This window comes from Cupressus sempervirens, chromosome 5 (assembly GCF_028749045.1).
Source record: "Cupressus sempervirens isolate cs-2001-9-10 chromosome 5, ASM2874904v1, whole genome shotgun sequence".
NCBI lineage: Eukaryota > Viridiplantae > Streptophyta > Pinopsida > Cupressales > Cupressaceae > Cupressus > Cupressus sempervirens.
The window spans coordinates 383,231,471-383,253,402 of record NC_143122.1 but is presented as its reverse complement, the minus strand read 5'-3'; the positions used below and the strand labels follow the sequence as shown (position 1 = coordinate 383,253,402).

The 21,932-nt window shown below is 36.4% G+C and overlaps 1 pseudogene across 1 annotated transcript in view; it reads left to right on the top strand.

Moving 5' to 3' along the window:
- LOC149556373 (tryptophan decarboxylase 2-like) overlaps window positions 1-21,932 on the top strand; it is a 377,028-nt pseudogene that overhangs the window by 2,916 nt on the left and 352,180 nt on the right. Inside the window, exons 2-4 of the transcript XR_016364544.1 lie at window positions 1,855-1,871; window positions 9,656-9,730; window positions 9,910-10,140. The product of XR_016364544.1 is annotated as a tryptophan decarboxylase 2-like (transcript). The remainder of the gene's footprint in view (window positions 1-1,854; window positions 1,872-9,655; window positions 9,731-9,909; window positions 10,141-21,932) is intronic.

The window sequence follows — 21,932 nt, the reverse complement described above, 5'->3', positions numbered from 1 at the left end:
AGCCAGATTCCTGAGAATCTGATCTGATTATAACTCTGCTATTTACCATGACTATTGTCTTCTGTTTCCCGTGGTTACATGATATTGCTCAAGATATATTCGTAATGCTTGCTGATGATCTGATTATAATTCTGCTATTTACCATGATCCTTGGGTCTGCTTTATTGTCTTCTGTTTCCTGTTGTTACATGATATTGCTGAAGGTATATTCATAATGCTTGCTGATAACTTGCTGATTTGATTTCTGTATTATAATAAATGCTGATTGTATTCCTTTTTCTTCCTTATGTTTGATGCTTATGACAATCTGATTTTCTCTTTTATAAGTGCTGTTATCCTTTTCCCTTCTTCCTCTATGGTGTTTGTTTGGACTATATATCTTTCAATCTCTTAGGGTCATTCCCTTTGAAGAGATAAGGGACACGTCATTTTGTAAATTGTTGCTTGAGCCATTATAGTAATTACATTCCTCAGCCACAGATTACACCTCTATATTAGCAAGTGTTTAAGTGCACCTTTCCTTATTGAAATGCACCTTTCCTTAAAGATTTGCTGGTTTAGTTTGTTCTTGTTGCAAAGCAATCTTAGTCACACTGTACGACATTGCTGTTTTCTGCATCCACTCTCACAGAGGTCAGCACTCTTCTGGATTTCCTTGTGGTCTTCAAAACTCTAAAATGACTTGTTACTGTTTTTTCATTGTTTAGGACATCAGAGACCTGCATATTGACTTCCAATTTCACCACTAATTTGCCCATGTTTTAAATCTGATGCTTTGTTGTTGTCTAGTTCAATATGATATCTCAATGGTTCCAAGCATACCCTTTGTTGTCGGGAAAATGGGTAGTTAGATAGTTGGTCTACCCAAGGGAGTTACACGGGTGCGACTGTTCACCTCGCACCCCCTCAGACACTATATGTACGCATTATGCCTTTTGATTGGGACATGGTTGTACTGAATACATCTATGTATGGTAACCAAGCAGTGAATATAACACTATTGTGTTCTTTTTACATTCTGTGTTAAATACTTTATTTCTTGTATGCAATTAATCTCTGTTACCCCACAAGGGTAACCATTTGGCGTTGTTGCCGAGAATTTTGTAAGTCATCAGGAGACGACTTTTTCTTTTGAGGGGCATGATGTTGTTAGGAAATTGGGTAGTTAGTCAGTTGGTCTACCCAAGGGAGTTACATGGGTGTGATGGTTTGCCTGCACCCCCTCAGACACTATATGTATGCATTATTCCTTTTGATCAAGACATGGTTGTACATAATACATTTGTGTATGGTAACCAAGCAATGAATATAAATACGATTGTTTTTTCTTTACATTTTGTGTTAAATACTTTATTTCCTATATGCAATTAATCTCTGTTATCCCACGAGGGTAAACACCCTCATTGTATGCATCTGATGTTTTTAATGGAGACATGACAGTCCTTCCTTCTTGAGATTGCTTGTCCTCAAGCAATAGTCGAATCATCATGTGGTCTAATTTATAATTGTTGTGCGACTTGATATTACTTTAGTTGCAATTTGAACACAATCTAGAATCGGCATGGTTTGTATGTTTCTCTAACCCTTGTTTCACATCACTTGGTAAAGGTTTAGGTTGCCCCAATGCTTGCCTACTTTTGTAGATATTGCTTAATATTAGGGCAACGATTTATATATTAAGATGAGGATTAGGAGCATGACACACATCTATGACCTTCATTGGTGAGGTTTTTTCTTAATGCCATCTTCCTTCCCTAGATGCAAACATTATGGTGATGCATAGAAGATGATACCATCAGTCCTATTAAGAATGCTTCCTTCTTTAGTTGGTGATTTCTCATTACTCTACCACAGAATCTCTTCACAGATTGATATGGGTCATAAACTTGTTTGAGAACTCAGTAATCCCTTGTCATAGGCGTGCTTCAGTTTTTTCGTTCTTTTGATGACTGACCCATCATACATGAAATAGACATTCAGCTAAGAGTGCGAAATGGTAATGCCAACTCTAAGATGGAGGCCATATGCTGTTCTGAATTTGTTCACTGATTCCCATGGTTTTTATGGTGGTTGTACATTATTGTTAATAGTTAGGAGTTTAACTGCATAAAAGCATAGACAAATTACTTTGTTAAATCAATCTTTGTATTCTGAACACACGATCTTGTGGTGTTTCACTATGTATGAGCAGCAGCTTGTGAGCTGATAAGTACTGTTTATGGTTGACAAAGTTATGCTTTGGGAAATCAGATCCCTTTGTCGAACAAAAGGTCAAACCTTTAGTACTGAGAGCTATTGGATGTCCATCTTAAAGCTGAATTATTCATTCAATATGATATTATTCGAATAAGTCTTAGACTATGATATCTTGTTATTTCTGGGAATCTCTTGTTCCCTTTTCAAGTCCTTGGCATATATAAGTGGCTAGTTCATTGAGGTTTGTGCGCATTGACCTTTTATCTCAATTAATAGTTCTGTCCATTTTGGTTTTGAGGATGGGATTTGCGGAGGTTTTTTAATGATGCAGTGCAAGGTAGGAGAATCCCCAAAGAAGATGTCCTAGTCCCCAACAAATAATCACACAGTAGAAGAATAACAATAATGCAAAGATTTAGATCGAAATAATGCCAACTCTCATAATAGAATCATAAAATTTACATTCAATATGCGCAGATGTAAGGCTTTTCGGGTTACGGCCAAATACATAAGCAATTACAATAGTAATTTTGCAAGGTCTCACAAGATCCAAACCCTAGCTAGCCTAGATCCACAACCTAGTAGAGAACTCCAAGAAGAATCTCAACTCGTGCTCGCAAGCCACCAAGCAACCTTCTTGTTTCCCAAGTCCACACTTAGCTACTAGCTCTGCTACACTTCTCTCCTCACAGCTACTCCTCTTCTCCATGATGAATGATGATAATGACTCTAGACACCACAAGACCCTCTACTTATACTAAACCAAGCCACAAGTTGGCCTAGGATAGTAGACATTAAATAAATAACACATTAAATAAAACCTCAAGCCACAAACATTAAATACATGACATAAATTAAATACTTAGCACAGACCCCAAGTTTACAATGCATAACTAACTCATAAGACTACATAAGAATACACGCACTTACACATAGGTCTATGTGCCATCCAACAATCCAAATCGAAGAGCATGCACACCAACTCTCATGGATCAAAGCTCACAAATACAATCTCTAAAGTCTGCCAGTAAATTAGGAACAGGTGACCAACAGTCACCAAAACGACTCTAACTCCAAGATGATAACTCCAAATTCTATGCGCACTTAGGACAAGGTTGCCCAATATGCCTCAAACACATCCCCAATCATGCGAACCATAAGGTCCACAAAAATCCAAGCTCGATGCTCCTGCATCAGACTCCTCAGGTAGATAGAAAAGCGTGTCCCATACTTTGATGCCCAAAGAAATCTCCACAACCAACTTCATCTTCACCAAAAGGCTTCGAATCCATCAAGGATAAGAGAACAAATCTAAAACTCAACCATCTATGCTTCATCTATACAAACATTAGAATCATATGAATCTCAGCAACCCAATAAACATGCTCACTCCCAAGAGCAAACTGAATATAATGCTTTGCTAATAATCCCTATAACTTGGGCAAATCAGGAACACAGATCCACAGTATCATATAGATCCCCAACCACATCAGCAACATCCAACTCCACATAAGTAGCAACATCCATATCAACCATATCAGCAGTAACTAGTATTTCCTCAATCATCTCAGCAGCCACATATGAATGCAGATCCATATCAGCAACCATATCCAAATCCTCATCCACATGTAAATTGCCATAATCAACAATCTCATCATCCACAATAAGATGCTCTACAATTTCCATGTCAGATCCAACCAACTGATCATGAAAACCAATCTCCATCCCAACATCAACAAGATTAGGAACCTCTTTAGCAACAAGTACAAGTTGTTCTACAGATTTCGCATCAGACTCCTCAAACTGATCAACAAAACCAACTTCCATCTCAACCTTGCCATGCCCTCTTCTCTGTGGAACAAGTCTTCTAACCGGCCAGACAACTCGCTTCTGGATCGGTAGACTCCAACTCCAGTAGCATAAAACTTCCTTCTTCTGTTCCTCAACTCATTTAGACCAAGCAACGTCCACCCGAGCAATCGTCTCATTAATCCTCGTCTCCATTATATTATAAAGATCTGCAATCATTCCAGGGTCCAATCTTCTTGGAGGCATCTTCCAAGATTTTGGCAAACCCTCTGCGACAAATCATCCAGATCCAACCTTCGCTTTGATACCACTTGGTGCAGTGCAAGGTAGGAGAATCCCTAGAGGAGATGTTGTAGCCCTCAACAAATAATGACACAGCAGAAGAATAACAATAACACAAAGTTTTAGATCCAAATAATGCCAACTCTCATAATAAAATCATAAAATTTACATCCAATATGCCCAGTTGTAAGACTTATTGGGTTATGACCAAATACATAAGCAATTACAATAGTAATTCTGCAAGATCCAAATCCTAGCTAGCCCAGATCCGCAACGTGGTAGAGAACTCCAAGAAGAATCTCAACTCGTGCTCGCAAGCCACTAAGCAACCTTCTTGTTTCCTAAACCCACACTTAGCTACTAGCTTTGCTACACTTTGCTTCTCTCAGCTACTGCTCTTCTCCATGATGAATGATGATAATGACTCTAGACTCCACAAGACCCTCTACTTATACTAAACCAAGCCACAAGTTGGCCTAGCATAATAGACATTAAATAAATACCCACATTAAATACACCCTCAAGCCACAAGTTGGCTTGGTTACATACATTAAATACATAACATAAATTAAATACTTAGGACAGGCCCCAAGTTTACAATAACTAACTAACTCATACGACTACATAAGAATATGCACACTTAGACATAAGTCCATGTGCCATCCAACGATCCAAATCCAAGAGCGCACATGCCAACTCCCACTGATCAAAGCTCATGAATACAATCTCCAAAGTCTGCTAGTAAATTAGGAACATGCGACCAACAGTCACCAAAACGACTCTAACTCCAAGATGATAACTCCAAATTCTATGCGCACTTAGGACAAGGTTGCCTAGTATGCCTCGAACACATCTCCAATCGTGTAAACCATAAGGTCCACAAAAATCCAAGCTTGATGCTCCTGCATCATGTTACGATGAACTTATAGTATGAGTTCATATAATTCAAATGGTTTATACACTATATGGTGTTCTAGCAATGGATACCTATGTACTGGTCATATTTTGTAGCTTCCCAGAGCAATTTTTTTTGGTTTGTGAGCTTTAACTTTCCTATACCATTAAAGAGTTGTCAGGTCAGATTGTTCATAATGACAGTTTGGCATCAGGCATGATTCTAAAAATATATGACAGATTACTATTGAACTTAGATCATAACAATGAAACATATGACGGACCTATGCACTTGTGCCTGATGTTACTTTATGTTTGCAGAAAGAGAATCTTGATATTCTAAGCCATGCACCCTTTTTATTTTGAGTGCGAGATTGTGGTTAGTTGAAACATTACAAGTACTCTTAAAATGCTTGTGGAATAAACATGTTGAAACATATCAAACATGATGTGAGGCACATTTGAGATGTAAGGCGGGCAGCATCATAAATACATGAATTAATCATGTTGAAAACATGAGGCAAACGCATAAATACACATGGAATATAAAGCACACATCTAGACTATTGAAGATTGTAATTGTGATAGAGATCTTTACCTCTGATTTTGCTATTGAGAAAATACTTCTATATTGTGTCAAGTTGTCAACAGCTGAAGAAAATATTTATGATAATATTATATGAAGAGACGTGTCATGTGAGGAGTCACGTGTTTTGAAATATGAAGACTTATTTTTGGAAATTGAAGAGACCTTCGGTTGTGATATGAAGACTCTCTTAAGTAGTCGGTGTCAATATGTCATCTCTATATTGATTAGATAGCTGTTTGATATTCAAATTCACCATACAATCATTTTTTTCTTCGGTTATTGACCATTCGTTGTTGCTTATTCTAATATTATTTGGCATTCTTAATAGACGAATCATGAACGAACACTCCATCAAAAGGATTTTAATTATCATTTAGTTTGATGATTGTTTAAAGAATATAACTATCTTCATTGGTGGCTAAAGGGGTTTATGTGAGCAGATCATTGTCTTTGCTACATGATTTATGTCTACTCTGGATTATATTAATTAACAATGTCACACAACATAAGGTAATCATACTTTTGGATGTCCTTTCATAAGGAGATATTTAACTGCTTTATGATGGATGCCATTTCTTTATTATTATTTTATCTTTTAATTATATCTTTGATATTTATCTTTTTTGATTATAATTTATTTATATCCTATTATTAGGAAGAGGGATATTATGGTCCTACCATCCTCAAAATTGCTTGTCCTAAAGCAATTCAATATTTCCTCATTATTTTGATATTGACATTTTGTTAACTTAAGACAAGTTTTGTTATTTTCTAGAGAGACGATCTTAGATCATCTTATAATGGCACCAATCAAATTTGGCCAAAATCCTATTTGTATGATAGTATGTCTTGGATTTATCTCTCTTGGATTATTTTTTTATTTTAGATCAAATCAAATAGAGCATACACTTGAAAACATATGCATGAGTATGTGAAGACACAAGGTATACACAAATAATACACACTAATGCATGAAGACACAAAGCATGCACAAAGTATACACATTAATGCATGAAAACATGAAGCATACACAGAGTTTACACATAAGTGTATGAAGACACAAGCATACATAAAATATAGGCAACATATGCCCATTATTATGCCACCAAATTGATTCAACTTAGAAACTCGATGAATAATTTCATAATACATACAGGATAGTTAAACATATTTATGCCTTGATTCCTTACATCTTTCCTAACTGAACCCTATAGAGAGTGTGGATTTACTTTTTGTAGGGCGCTTGACACAAATAGGCTTCCTTAAGGCATTGGGACTGCATGTTTGTACCTGTCTTGGGGTTTCCCTCAAGGCATTGGAATTACATATCCTTACCAATCTTGGAATTCTCTTATCTTGTGAGGATTTACTCTACCTTTCCCTACACAATACCAACTATCAACTCCCGGGGCTACAACAAGAGATTAAGGGACAGGTTATATCAATATTGCTTGTATGGCAACATTATAAATATATATTCATATGACATATAACTATATATTATAATTCTAGTCTTATTGATATTATTTGTAAGTAGGATTCATTTTCGTTAGCATAATTTTGTACCCCACAAGATGGCAGGATCATGCTCTGATACCAATTGTAATGTCTTCTAGCAAGCTTAGGCCAGTTAGACATAGATTCATTCAAATTTTAATAGGATTCATTTTAATTTACACGAGTAAGAAAGCAATACATTCGATCATTAACAAAATATAGAGATCTAATTCTCCATGATTACTAAGTTTATGCTTACCTTATTATTATTTTTGAGTTTAGGAAGGATGCTTTGGATGTAATCAGGTTGCTTTGGCACCAACCCTCAATAGGCTTTCCCTCAAAGTTTACAGATCCAAGCCCTTAATCCTTTCTTGGTACGATGCCCTCAAGGTGTTCAGGGTTGCTGATCCCCACCCTATTTTGGGAATAGCCTATTGATTGAAATTTACCGTAGCCTCTCCCTAATTTCATCCTTAACTTCCCTCCTCAAATACAAAAATAATAATAAGTCATAGCATTCATATGCTAGTGTATACTTTACTTTGTATCTTAATTAAATGATAACTTTCAATATCTGTTACTTATTATTGAATTAATAATAATTTTCAGTATATCTATTACTTAGTATTACTAATTAAATGATTCCCAGTTTTGGTACATACCCAGGACAGGGGTGCAGCAAGGTACCTGTGATCTATAATGATATCAATTAATATTTGGTGATAGTATGTATATACAGAATGCGGATTGACTTTAATGTATTACGATGTTCTGTAATTCCAGCTCAGAGCTTATTATTGTTCTGAAACTTCAATGTTTCCGTACACTTTCTTCCATGAGTCGAACTACATCTTATACATGTCATAATGGTAAGGGTTGCATTCCCAAAACATGTCTCATAACCGTACCTCCTTATATTTAATATTGTAGGATTCTAATGACTTCTCCTTAACATTTGATTAGTCTCTTAAGTAGTCAGTGCCAATATGTCATCTCTGTATTGATTAAATGGCTATTTGATATTCAAATTCACCATAAAATCATTTTTTGGATTATTGACCATTCATTTTTGCTTATTCTAATATTAATTGCTATTCTTAAGAGACAAATCACAAATCAGCACTTCATCGAAAGGATTTTAATTATCATTTAGTCTGATCTTTGTATAAAAAATATAGCTATCTTCTGTAGGTAGCATTTGCCGTTGCACCAAAAGCTTGAACTGTTAATGCCCGATACAAATGCCGAGACTTACCCGGATCCACAACACAAATCTCTAACAAATTGCTGAGCACCAAGTCAACACTCTCAACAATCTCCTACTCAGCACCAACTGAGCCTTCAACTCAAACTGAAGGGAGACTTGAACCTGTGACCCAAGGTCTTTGATACCAATTGTAGGTAGCATTTGCCGTTGCACCAAAATCTCGAACTGTTAATGCCCGATACAAATGCTGAGACTTACCCAGGTCTACGACACAAATCTCTAAGGAGGTGCTGACCACCAAGTCAACACTCTCAACATCTTCATTGTTGCTTAAGGGGATTGTTGTGAGCAGATCCCTGTCTTTTCTGCATGATTTATGTTTGCTCTGGATTATATTAATTAACAACGTCACATAGCATAAGGTAATCATACTTTTGAATATCCTTTCATAAGGAGATATTCGACTACTTTATGAAGTTGTTTCTTTAATATTATTTTATCTTTTAATTTTATCTCTGATATTTATATTTTTAACTATTATTTCTTTATATCCTATTAGGAGTAGGGATAGTGCAAATACACATGACGTAGGGCATGAAACAATTACATAAGACATGAAGTAATACACATAAGGCATGAATCATACACATGAATGCACACGAGTCATGGAACAAGAATACACTTTTTGCATTAAGCATTTAATTTAATTAATCATGAAGCATACGCTTGGCACATGCCAACATGAAGTATGCACACAAATTTAAGCTGTGAAGCATATATGTGAATACACATATCTTACAAAGCATCTAGTATACACACACATGCACATGAATACATGTAGTGCATAAACAGGCTCTGGGCATTTAATGTCTTAGGCTCCTCATAGACTGCTTTTTAAGGTTATTTGATGTTTGTAGGACATTCTGTTTTTGTAGCTGAAAGTTGCAAACAGGCTCTGGACGGACATGTCAGAGAATTGGATATTAATTGGTAGATTTTGCTTTCTTCTATTTGTGAAAGGTTTTGCGATGTTCTGATCTGAGAAATTTATTAATGATTCTTAATTTATTTGTTGTTCAATATATTTGATGTATTAAACCATGGATCTTAGAAAATAAATAATGACATGAGAAAGCAAGTGTTTTGCAATTCTAAGAGGGGTAATCTGTCGTTCTTACAGCCTGGATATTTGCAAACACTCATACCTGATAATGCTCCAGAATACCCTGAAACATTGGAGGATGTTCTAACTGGTGATGTGGCTAATTTTATTAACGTTTTACATTATTGGCATTTGTTAGTTTATTTGTCATTCTTCTATTTCTTAATGAGTGCTTTGTTTTGAGACAGTACTGTTAATATTTTCTTGAATATTTTGTAACTCAATACATACAGAATTTCTTCGTCTGATCTTTTCATGTGAGTGTTGCAGATGTTCAGAATAAGGTCATACCTGGGATTACCCATTGGCAGAGCCCCAATTTTTTTTCCTTTTATCCTTCAAATAGCAGCACTGCTGGGCTTCTAGGGGAAATGTTAAGTGGTGGTTTTAATATTGTTGGTTTTAGCTGGATAACATCTCCTGCTGCAACTGAGCTTGAAGCTATAGTCCTCAACTGGCTTGGAAAAATGTTAAAGCTCCCTGAGCCTTTCCTTTTACCTGGTACATAATGATGAATTTCATTTTCTTTTAGGTTTCAATATTAATTCATGTTGTTTATGTCAATAGACGGTTCAATGATAGCAAAAGAGTTTCTCACCTGTTCATTTCTTCTCATTTTTCCGCATAGTTAATGATATAAAATTGTATCCATAAAATAGCAATCTGTAACTTCAAAATTTTGGATAAGGTGGTTCTGCAAAGAATGTTATTCTATTAACTAGAATTGAACACACATTTCAACAGAAAGGAGATTGTGGAAGGGAAATTTTCAGCCAGATCTTCAATTGATTAAAATGAAGTCACGCTAACCAGGAAAAAACTTTTTTGCAAAATAGATATTACACCAAATAAATAGAAAGCAATAGAAATATTGTTTAATGGGTTTGGTGATTTCCCTTCCTGCCATTGTATTGGCCAGCCGAGCAATTGCTATCTCTTTTTTATGAATTAGAATATAATGTCCCCAACTGGGACTTTACTTCATTTACCCTAGACTTCCCAACTAGGGTTTGGATTGCTTTTGGAAATGGCAATTTACTGTCTTTGTAATGTTCCCTACTAGGAGGCTGCCAATTCGCAATTATTAATATACACCAGTATTGATTTAAATCAAATTAAATTAGGAAACAATTAAAGATTCATAATACATTTGACAGTTTACATAAGCCCCAATTCCTTACATCTCTCCTATGGGAGGATCTGGAATTACTTGTTACTGGGGGCTTGGAAACCATGTTACAAGTAGATTCCCTCAAGGCTTCAGGACCCTGTTCATATCCTATCTTGGGATTCACCTACCTTGTGAGGAATTGTTCTCTACCCAACAAAACTAACCTATCCTCTGAGGGGGCAATAGAAAGTGATTAAGGATTAGGCTATGAGCATTCTAATATCTCATGTATAATGAGAATGTGTGTGTGTGTATAAATAAACTGATGTAATTCTGATTGCACTATTATTAATAGATGTAAATGCCACAGCTCACTAGACCATATATTTTCACCAATTATAAATCATAGTTCTGATCCTTCGTAATGTAATAAATAAACAATCATTTTTAGGGTTTTTCCTCGCTACATCTCTAACTCTAATGGAGGATGGTGAAATTACTATGCTAGGACACTTGGAAACATCTAGAAGCAGGCCTCCCCAAGGTTTCAGGAACACATGTTCATACCAATCTTGGGGCTTCTTCCTCAAGGCTTCATAAATATATGTCCTTACCCCATCTTGAGACTTACCCGTCTTGTAAGGAACTATTCCACCTCTCCCTACACAAGTCTCCCATCCTTATGAAGGCATTAGCAGATTATTAAGGACTGGGCCATTAATTATAGTCTATCATGTTTTACAAATGTATATGCATAGCAATGAAATTAAGCATGGTTGTCATATAATCCAAATTCCAGTATCATGCATACATTTCGATACCACATTATATGTATTTGAATCTGTTGTTTATTTCATTGGAAATCCCACCCTTATTCTGACCTGAATTTTTCACTTCTGGTTATTTGACAAATTTTCAGACAAGTGGCATACAATCTGATTTTCTGATTTCTAATGCAATTTTCAGAGTTGTAGTGTATGTATTCAGTGCATAGTTGACATCATAGTTCAAAATAGTGCCAATAAGTGGCCAATAAATCAACTTCTCGCGAGAAGTTTGGAGTGGTGAGAAAATACAAGTTTTTCGCGCCAAAATCTCAGCTGAGAAGTTTGAAACTTCTCGCCGAGAAGTGGGATACCTCTCTTGAGAAGTTGAAAAAATCTCATGAGCAGCCCAACGAGATACCATTTAGTGGCCTTGTAGATTTATTGCAAGTGGATTTGAAGTGGATTCAAAGAGATTTTTGAAGAAAATATTGATTCAAAAGAAGGTGGTTTCGCACCGATATTGGATGACATTTAAGAGGAGGGCAGTGAGAGTGAGGACACTTGGGACACTAAGAGTGAGGATATAGAAGATGAGGAGTCATTGCTAGCGTCAACATCAGCTACATCTAGGATGGATATTGAGACACAACTACAACCATAGCCATAGTGGACTCTAGGGCAAGACCCCTTCCCACTTCCATAGTTTTTACTAGAGCTATTGGGAAGAGGAAGAGTAAGATGTAGACTAATTTTATATTGTACTTGACATTTGCATTTGTTTATCTTTTTACAATGACAATTTGCTATGTTTAGTTTGCTTCAAACTTAAGAGTCTTTAACTATGGCTGTCAGTCATCGACATTCCACATGAGGATGAGATTTTGTTATGTATTGCATTTATATAATATCTAGATCAGCTTGTTTGGTTTGTTTACTCATTTACTGACTCATTAGATGCATCTCCGTATTGAATTTTGCAAAAAAATGCATTTTAAATTAAATTTAAGTCATTTTAAAAATTCCTGATTTCGAGAACTTACCGATTTATCTCCGATATTTGGTGAGAATTTTTTTTTTGCCTTGCTGATAAGTGGTAGAGAATGAGATTTTGAACTATGGTTGGCATAATCACCTAAAAATCGGCGAGTTTCTACTAATCACCAAGTTTTTCTAACCGACAAGTTTTTTCCAGATTCAATTGCGACTCGGCTAGAGAAAAAATATGACTTTTTGTGAAAAATCGTCGATTAATTGCCGAGTTTTTGTAAAAAAATTTCAAGTTTTTCAAAAAAACTCTTTTCTTAAAATTTTTAAAAATATATTTTTAATTTTTAATTTTTTAAACTTTTGCAAAAAGCCTATATATATTATATAAAATAGAGAATTACAATATGCTGGTAGAGTTGGGAAGAGGAAGATGTGATTGTTATGATATATTTACTTCTAGTTTAACAGAAACTATTTATTATTTTGCTTCCTGCCATCAACATTCTCCATTAGAATGCGATTTTTTAGCCACTATGCATTTATATATATCTAAACTCTACTTGTTTCTTTTGTATTCTCTTTAATTAACTCATTACATGCATATTCTCGTTGAAGTTTGCAAAAAAAAAGTAATTTAAGCAGTTTAGGTTCTCGAGTTTTTCTGGAGTCTTTTTGAAAAACTGGCTGATTTTTTTCCCAAATAAATTTTTTGGGGCTTGGTGAGTTGTTGCTGAGTGAGTTTTCCAACTATGATTCAGTGAGTTTTCAATGCATAGATAATTTGCCTTGATAAATTACAAAAATATTTAACATATGAAATAACAACAAGTTTATGGACTGGAATTAAAATTAGACATCTGATATAGTTCTGAATGGCAAGACTTTCTTTCCGAATTCAACGAGTTTCAATACAATGACATATCGGATTTTGCCTTCAAAGTTACGGTGCATAATTGCCAATAAAAAGGCATTGATGCTGTTTATAACACTGATTATGAACTGAATATAAATCTGATTTCGGCATAACTGAAATAAGGTTGAGTCTGTCCCAAATGCCTGAAATAGCTCCTTAGATCACCTCCAAAGGTTAGTGCTAGGAACTCCAAATTAAGCACTCAAACCCTATGCTCAACTTTTCTGTGAAATACTATAAACCCCTTTCTCAAACAAATCTAAACTTGCTGCAAGCGCTGTTCATGCCACTGTTCACACCATTGTAGCAAGCCTTCAACATCCAAGAAATCTTCAAAATCCTTCACAAAACTCATGCCAAAACCTATCTATCCATGGTATTATGAAAAACTTGGAAAATAAATTTCTGCATTCGAAGCAATGTCTTCCACCTGCAAATAAACTTAAAACCTTAGCTAATATGATTTCCTTCTTTCAAACCCTAGCTAGTTGAAGCTCCAAATGGTGTAAAACCTACAAATATAGTCAATGGTGAATTTTGAATGAATCCACACCAAAAATAGATTTGTTTTTCTGTCCAAACCATTCAGAAACTCGGATGCTTTTCGTCTTCAATTTTCAGTAAATGAAAGCCAAAGCTCTTAAACTCCTCAAAGAGAAAATAACCAAGTCAAGTACATGCAAATAAGCTCCAATTGGGCCCTTTTATAACTTTATGGAAAACCCATTTAATTGTCCACCTCTTTAATTTTCATATATACTTATGGTGTGGTCTTTGCTTAGTTGACGGGTGAGTTGGGACTATTTATTTATTTCCTCTTGTATATTTATTGCCTATAGTAATTCGTCCTTGGCAAGTTTTTTTGGTTGTTCTCTTCTTTTTTAATATATCTCTAAACTTGCCCGGGTATCCGCATCACTACTTCCACCATGTTTCCTTAATTTATTTCATTTGCTGCTGCTTATTATAAAGATGTCACTTAGGTAAATTCTTCTTAAGTTTTTTTCCCCACTCTCCATGAACAATGTGCGCAATGATATATTGCTCTTAACCGGCATGTAAAAGGTCACGATGTTTGGCTTGTGATTTAGTAAATAGAATCACCGCTTTTAATGCCTTTAGAGATTTAGGTAATATAATGTTTGATTTATTATTTGATTATTTAAATCATTCATACATTAGTACTTACTAATGATCATCAAATAATTCCTTGATATTTCTATTTGATTATTTGATTTGGTGTTTGATATAAACATTGGTTTATTTATATCAATTCATTAAAGTGTAATTTATTTTAGATAATTATCTTTTTATTGTTCAATTATCTTAATATATATTTTTATCAAATTGTTACATATATATATATATATATATATATATATATATATATATTCTTTTAGTTATATTTTATCATTAGGGGCGGATATTACAATTAAGTATGAGCAAAACATCCAAGTGACTTAAAATAGTAAACATGAATCAAAGTGTCTTGAATGATCCTTGGAAGGCACACCACAAATAAACTAGGACACTGCTAAAGAATTCTGATGTAAGCACCAAAAGATTAGTTGCAGAGCCATAGAACACCCTCAAAAGTGTCCCCTGATCACCATTAGCCTACAAGGACCAAAGTTGTAGGCTAACTTCTAGAAAATATTGATGTCTTGAAAGGGGACATTATATTTCATTTCTTATTTGATCTGATCTGCCCCCTTTTTTTGAATGAATCTTCTTCCCTTATATCCTTCAATGTGAGGGAGAGGTCACACCTTTTTACTGTAAGTGTTCGTTGGTGAAAGACAAAATTTTACGATTAGCACCCTTGAGAGAGTGCAACTCATTATTATTTCTGTTCTTTGAAAGGGACAACCTTTCAGAAACAGATCTGCACTTTTTACTTAATTCAGATCTGTATTCTGGTTCCTCCTTTCTTGATTCTGAAATTTCCTTTTTATTTCCTCAATCCTTTTGGATACTCATTTCAAATTAATCCTTGCCCCTTTTATATCTTCCGATATAAGGGAGGAGTCATGCCTTTTCATTATTTTTCCCTTTGAAAGAGCCACAACTATTTTTTTTAATAGGTAATGGGCCCCAGCCTAGATTATTTATTATTTTATTATTATTTGTTGAGATTAATTATTTTTATGTGTTAAACTTGAGTAAACTCGAACCCAAGGCCTCCCTGATGAGAGGCTCACAATTTACCGTTGTTTTGTAGGCTCTTGCCTGAGCCACAACTATTCATTGTTGGTGTCTTTTTGAAAATAACTACTTAAATACATATCCTCAAGTCACTTATGTTGAAACTCAAAATTGACAGCCAAGATTGAAGACCGATCAATGGTCATAATGGCATTAGGAAACCAAATTTGGAAAATGACAAGTTGATGAGTGATTTGGAAAGTGAAGAAATTAGAGGACATGAATTAGTGGAAAAATAAGGGGAAGGTGTCATAGGGGAAGTTAGTGGGATTATGACACAAGAAGGAAAAGTGGGAGTGGAGAGAAATTAGGGGGAATGTCATAGGAGAAATTAGTGGGATTATGACACAAAAGGAAAAATGGTTTTGGAGATAAATTAGGAGCTATGATAATAGTTAATGAATGAGGGGAAGGTTATTAACTCCCTCACAATTTGGAAATTAGCCAATTGATTTAAATATTTAATTAATTGTGGAGGAAAGGTATGAAGGGGGTAGGCAAATATAATTTATTTACCAAGATGAGAAATTAGGAAATGGGGAGAAATTAATGCTTGTTTCCCCCTAAATATTAAACAATCAATGTGATAATTTAATTAGACAAGTGGACAAAGACAAATGGATAGTACGTGATGGGGATTATAGGACGAAAGTTAGTAACTAATTGAATAGTTTTCATCGTTTAACTAATGAAGGATTAACACAATATCGATGAATAATAAATAACGAACATGCAATATAGAAGACATTTTAAAATTGGAGATAGAAGCATTCACCATTTCTTAGTGTTTACATTGTACTTGCCCTCGTATTTGTAGGTTGCTCACAAATGCAATTCATAGGGTAAAAGAAGTGCTGGAAGAGCAAAGAAAAGAATGGAATTTTTTTGGCTGCACCATTCTTTCCATTGGGTGGACGAGTGGAAAACACCCTACCATCATTAATTTTTTAATTTCTTGCAAGAATGATGCTGTGTTCTTAGAACCGGTGGATGCTTCCAACAAGGTGAAAGCTATAGAAACTTCACCTCTAATATTGGAGCAAGTTGTCATGGAGGTACGATTGGAAAATGTGGTGCAAATAATAACCAATAATGTAACAACATATGTGGCAGCTAATAGAATCCTCCAAGAGAAACATAGTACACTTTTTTGGACACCTACATGTTTTTGATGTTTTGGAGGACAAAGGAAAATTAGATTGGGTGAGATCAGTTGCAGATGATGCAAGGAGGATCATAAAATATATCTACAATCACCCTTGGATTCTTCACTTGATAACACTTCCACGGGAGGAGTATAGAAGATCGAGTGTCACATGTTTTGCAAGAAGTTTCTTAATTTTTCAAAGTATTCTTAGTTCATCGATGGCTGAACTCTACTTATTCAAAGAAGCCTAAAGGAGAGGGTGTCGAATGTATAGTCTTTGACAACCTATTTTTTGAAAGAGCTAAGAGATTGTGAAGGTAACTTCAAAACTTGAATATTTTTTTATAAGAATTTGCCTAAGGGCAAAATTCACCCTGGAACTAAGAACTCAAACACAAGCACAACTGTAGACCAAGAGAGAGAGTATGATCAGAATGACGATATATTCAATATGCCATGTTAAGAGTACACTAGGAGTGCCTGTATATAAAGGCCTCTCAGGAAGCACCTAGAATGTCTCTAGAAACAACTAGGAGATAAGACAACTAAGCACCTTATCCAACATTCTAGATGAATGGATAAGAATGACAAAGTGTCATATGTGTGTAGAAGATTCCTGTGTTGTAGACAACATGTGCTTAAAAGAGTTGTGGACCCTTATGATGTCATCATGACAACTCACAAGAGTGCACATACTCCTAGGTGACTAATAAATAAATATTAATATAATGCATTAACCTAAGTAAACTTAACTGTAATAAGTAAATACTTATTTACACCAACACCCCCCCTTAAGTGCAACTTAGGGGAATGCCCTTAAGCTTACGAAACTAGGATGAAGATGCATAATGGGTTCCGGCTACTAGGCCATATTAGGTACCCATGTACATAATGAAAATGCAATCTATCGTAAAGCGGAGAAAGAGGGAAAACCTCATGGGAAAAACCCTCCCCCAAAAAGAGAGATAAATAAGGATGCATCAATGGATGGAGTAATCAAGACCCCCCATTACGACATACATCTAGTATATACATAAGAGAAGGAGAGAAGGAAGAGAGATAGAATAGGCTTCCCCCCCCAAAGAAGAATGCCGACAAGTGAAAGTCGCTCCAATGAAGAAGCTGGTCCAAGAATGCAGAATGGTGTTCCTCCCCTTTGGAAGAAACACAGGCAAAGGTACACTCCTGAAGATGTACGGTGGCCCTGAAACTTGCTCAAGTATCCTTGTGTTGATGCTAGTGTTCACCCCTTCCAACTGTGCTGAAAATAAGAATGCAAATCTGGCAAGGATGTCTGTTGAACCGGTTCTACTGAACCATCTGTCTCCTCTACTGACAAAGAGACCTTCACTAATTGCTGTTCATAAGGATCCATAATCACACCAACCTATGAAGATTGATTATGTAGAGAATGGACATGAGGGTCAGAGTGAGCCCTCGCAACAATTGTAGAAGGATCAACTTCATCAATGAGAAGATGTGAATCCTCAAGTCTGTCTCCCAAGTCAACTGAAGCTGGAGCTGGAAGATGAGATGTACCATGCTGTGTTGGACCTTTCACTATGGCAATGTAAGCATGTGGACTAGACTGATGTGACCTCTCACTGCAACTGTCGATAGAACCCCACATGTCTGAACCTGTTGAAGCACTATCGCTGGTGTCACTATCAGTTTCCACTATGTATGATGTGCAAAGAGGAGTAGAGGATAAGCTGGGTGAACTTTCCTCAAAGTGGACATCCTTCTCCACAAATATTTCATGTGTCTCAGGATCCATAAGTCTGTAAGCCTTTGCTTTGTCTTCATAACCAATGAAGGTACAAGGCCTAGGTGTCGGTGCCTTGCAACTCCTGGAAGATAGGTTTGCCCAAGTTGGACAACCGAAGACTCTAAGGTGACTCACAACTGGTTTTCTACTGCACCGTGCCTCGAAAGGAGTCTTCCCATCTAAGGCATTATGAGGAGACCTATTAAGTATGTGAGTAGGACTACTAATGGCTTCAACTTCTAATGTAGGATCGAGAGACTTGGCCTTAATCAGGCAACTTGCCATGGTCTTGAGAGTCCTAATCCTCATTGCTGCAACATCTGTCTTATGCGGATTGAATGCTGGTGAGTTCTGAAGATCAATCCCCTCAATCCTGCAAAAGTTCTTAAGTCTTCTGTCAACATATCTGTTCTCATTGTCCACCCTTAGTACCTTGATGGCTTTTCTTGAATTGTGTTCAACATCAGTCTTAAAGTCTTGAAGCTTATGAACCACTTCATTCTTATGATCAAGGAAGTAGACCCAAGTGAATCTTGAAAAGTCATCAACAAATGTGAGGATATAGCGGCCTTGGCTGACTGAAGTCACTGCAAATGGTCTTGCTAAAACCATGTGAACTAACTGAAGAACAACTGGAGCTCGAGAAGACTTCTCTTTATCATACTTCTCCTTGAGATTCATAGCCACTGAGCAAGATGAACATTCTCCCTTAGAAAAGTTGATATTAGGTACACCTTTGACCATATGTTTAGAGCAAAGTTGCTGAAGAGAGCGGAAGTCAAGGTGACCAAACCGCTCATGCCATAATGTAATGTGTGAATGTGAGTGAGTCAACAAGGCTTGAGAAGGAGACTTAGGCACAAAGTGGGAGAAGGAATAAAGCCTCCTGTCATCATTGACTTTCTCCACTGCAACCAATTAATCATCTCTAAGACTTCACATCATCACTAAATCTGGAAGGAACTCAACTTTATGACCATCTCCAAGGTGAGTGATTTGGTAAACTGATAGGAGATTGGAGCTAAGGTTTGGAACGTAGAGAACATCTTTGAATTCCCCATTTTCCATTTCCACATGTCCTTTCCCTTCAACTTCCATTTTAGTATCATCTCCCACAAAGATGTGTGGTACCTTTGACTGCTTCAATGAAGAAAAGTCTTCCTTTGAAGAACCTATATGATAAGAGGCACCTGAGTCAAGTATCCATTCTGAAGAAGAACTTGTGTTAGCCATAAGTGCTTGACCTTTACCCTTTGAAGAGGTTGGAGTTGAATCCTTGGAAGTACCTGGCACTTGAATCTTGTTCTTCTTGAGTAGGTTTTCCAACTCATCGATTCTTTTTGTCTTGCAATGATGCTCGTCATGATTTGGCTTTTTGCAGTATGAACAAAAAAGATTGTCCTTCTTGTCATTACTTCCCTTCTTGTTGGAAGAAGAATTGCCTTGTTGAGAGGAGGATTGTTGTGTCTCAGGTTGTGATTTCTGCTTCCACTGCTTGTTGTTGTTGTTGCTTTTCCCTCCTTGACTTGATTTGTGCTCATCACTAGCCACCAGGGCTTTGGTCTTTGATGACTTGAGAAGTCCAAAATCCATCAAGTGAGATTGTTCAACAATCAACATCTCTGCAAATGCATCAAATGAAGGCTTGTGGTAAGAAAATCCCATGGTCAACCTACGAGTATTAAAACTCAAAACAAAGTTATCGAACTCAGAAGGTAGCCTCTTCAGGATGTGATGAATCAACCTGTCATCCTTCATGGGGTTTCCACAATCTTTAAGAAGTGCCCTATACTCATTGACTTTAATGATATAATCTTGAATTGTGTCAAAATTCTTTGGATCCAAGAGAAGTAGATCATCCTCAATCTGAAATCCCTTTTCTTCATCCACCTTACCATACAACTGTTCAAGTTTATCTCAAGCTTCTTTGGATTCTGAGCAATTTTTAATGTGGAGGAGAAGATCCCCATGTACACAACTCCTGATAACTCCTAAAGCCTGTCGGATTTGATTGTGCTAATCAATGAGTTCTTTAGCATTAGTAGGTTTGGTAATTGTACCATCAACATAAAGACTATTTCCTTTTTCCATTAATCTACTCCATGCAATATCTTTCCATGTAGAATAGTTGCATGAAGTTAGAGGAGGACATTTAAAACCCATGATGCAGAAATGAAAAGAGCACAATAGAGAGACACAAAAAACACAGTACACACCCCCCCTTTCACTCAATCAAAAGACCCTCCTCCAAAAGATGCTTTTGGCACTTTATAAGTAGTGCGTTTACAATGGGCCACTTGTCAAAATGAACAAAGTGGATTTTTTGATTTTGCTTCTACTACTACCTTATAAGGCTTAAATTTGTCACTTAGGCATTGTAGCTCATATTTACAACAATTTTGAAAAAGAATCAAAGCTTTACAATGCCGAAAAAGGTCTAATTCTGAAAGTGAGAAATTGGTCCACACAACCCTAGAATCTAACTCTAGATCTGGAAAGTAAACGAAAAAATACGCACTTCAAAGAAAAACAAAACCTGAAAAAGTGACCAGATGTGCCCGTACGGAGCGTTTGAACTTGTAAAACGCAGGATTATGTAGGTACAGTCACCAAAAAATGCATTTTCTGCAAAATATGTGCACCAAAACTAGAAAACAACACCACCACTGGAAAATTCAAGAAATTTTACCCAATTTCAAAAAAAATTGCACTTGAATCGAAGTCTAGATGTCTGAGTTATGGGCTTGCGAAGTTAGGCTGCCAAATTGAAAAGCAATCTGGGGAGGGGTCTGGAGCAAAAATTGCGAGTCTAAATTTGACAGTCAAATAGCCGTCGCTGTAGTTGTAAAATGCCTTGTTATGACGGTCAAATGACCGTCAACTTTAACTCAGTGATCTGTTGATGTCAGCAAAAAATAACGCCTCGGCTAATGTGGCAGGCTGACTGTGTCGTCCATATGGTATGGACTGATACATGGCAAAATTTCGTACTGCTGGCGTGTCGAAGATGTGGACAAGTGGTGCCAACCGAGCCTGACGTGGCAAAAAGAGCGGTGGGCAGGAGTTTGAAAAGTCCAAATTCTACCGTCGAAATTTAGTACGTATGTCAATGGTGACGTGTGCACCTGTACAACGATTGACGTGGTAGAAGCTAGGTCCACCTTTCACGCACTGGAAACTTTTGATTGTGTTGCCGAGCTGGAATATGCCTTGGGGGACATGGAATATCCCCAATGCCACCGGTCTTCAAAATAAACGACGGCAAAAAACCTTTTCGTGGGTGAATAATGAATACAGCGGGCGGGCAAAAAACACAATGCCGAAATTTTTGAACGTGGCCAGACATACACTGCGGATGTTGGAATTAGAGTTTGCCGATGCCGTAAGGTTCAGTT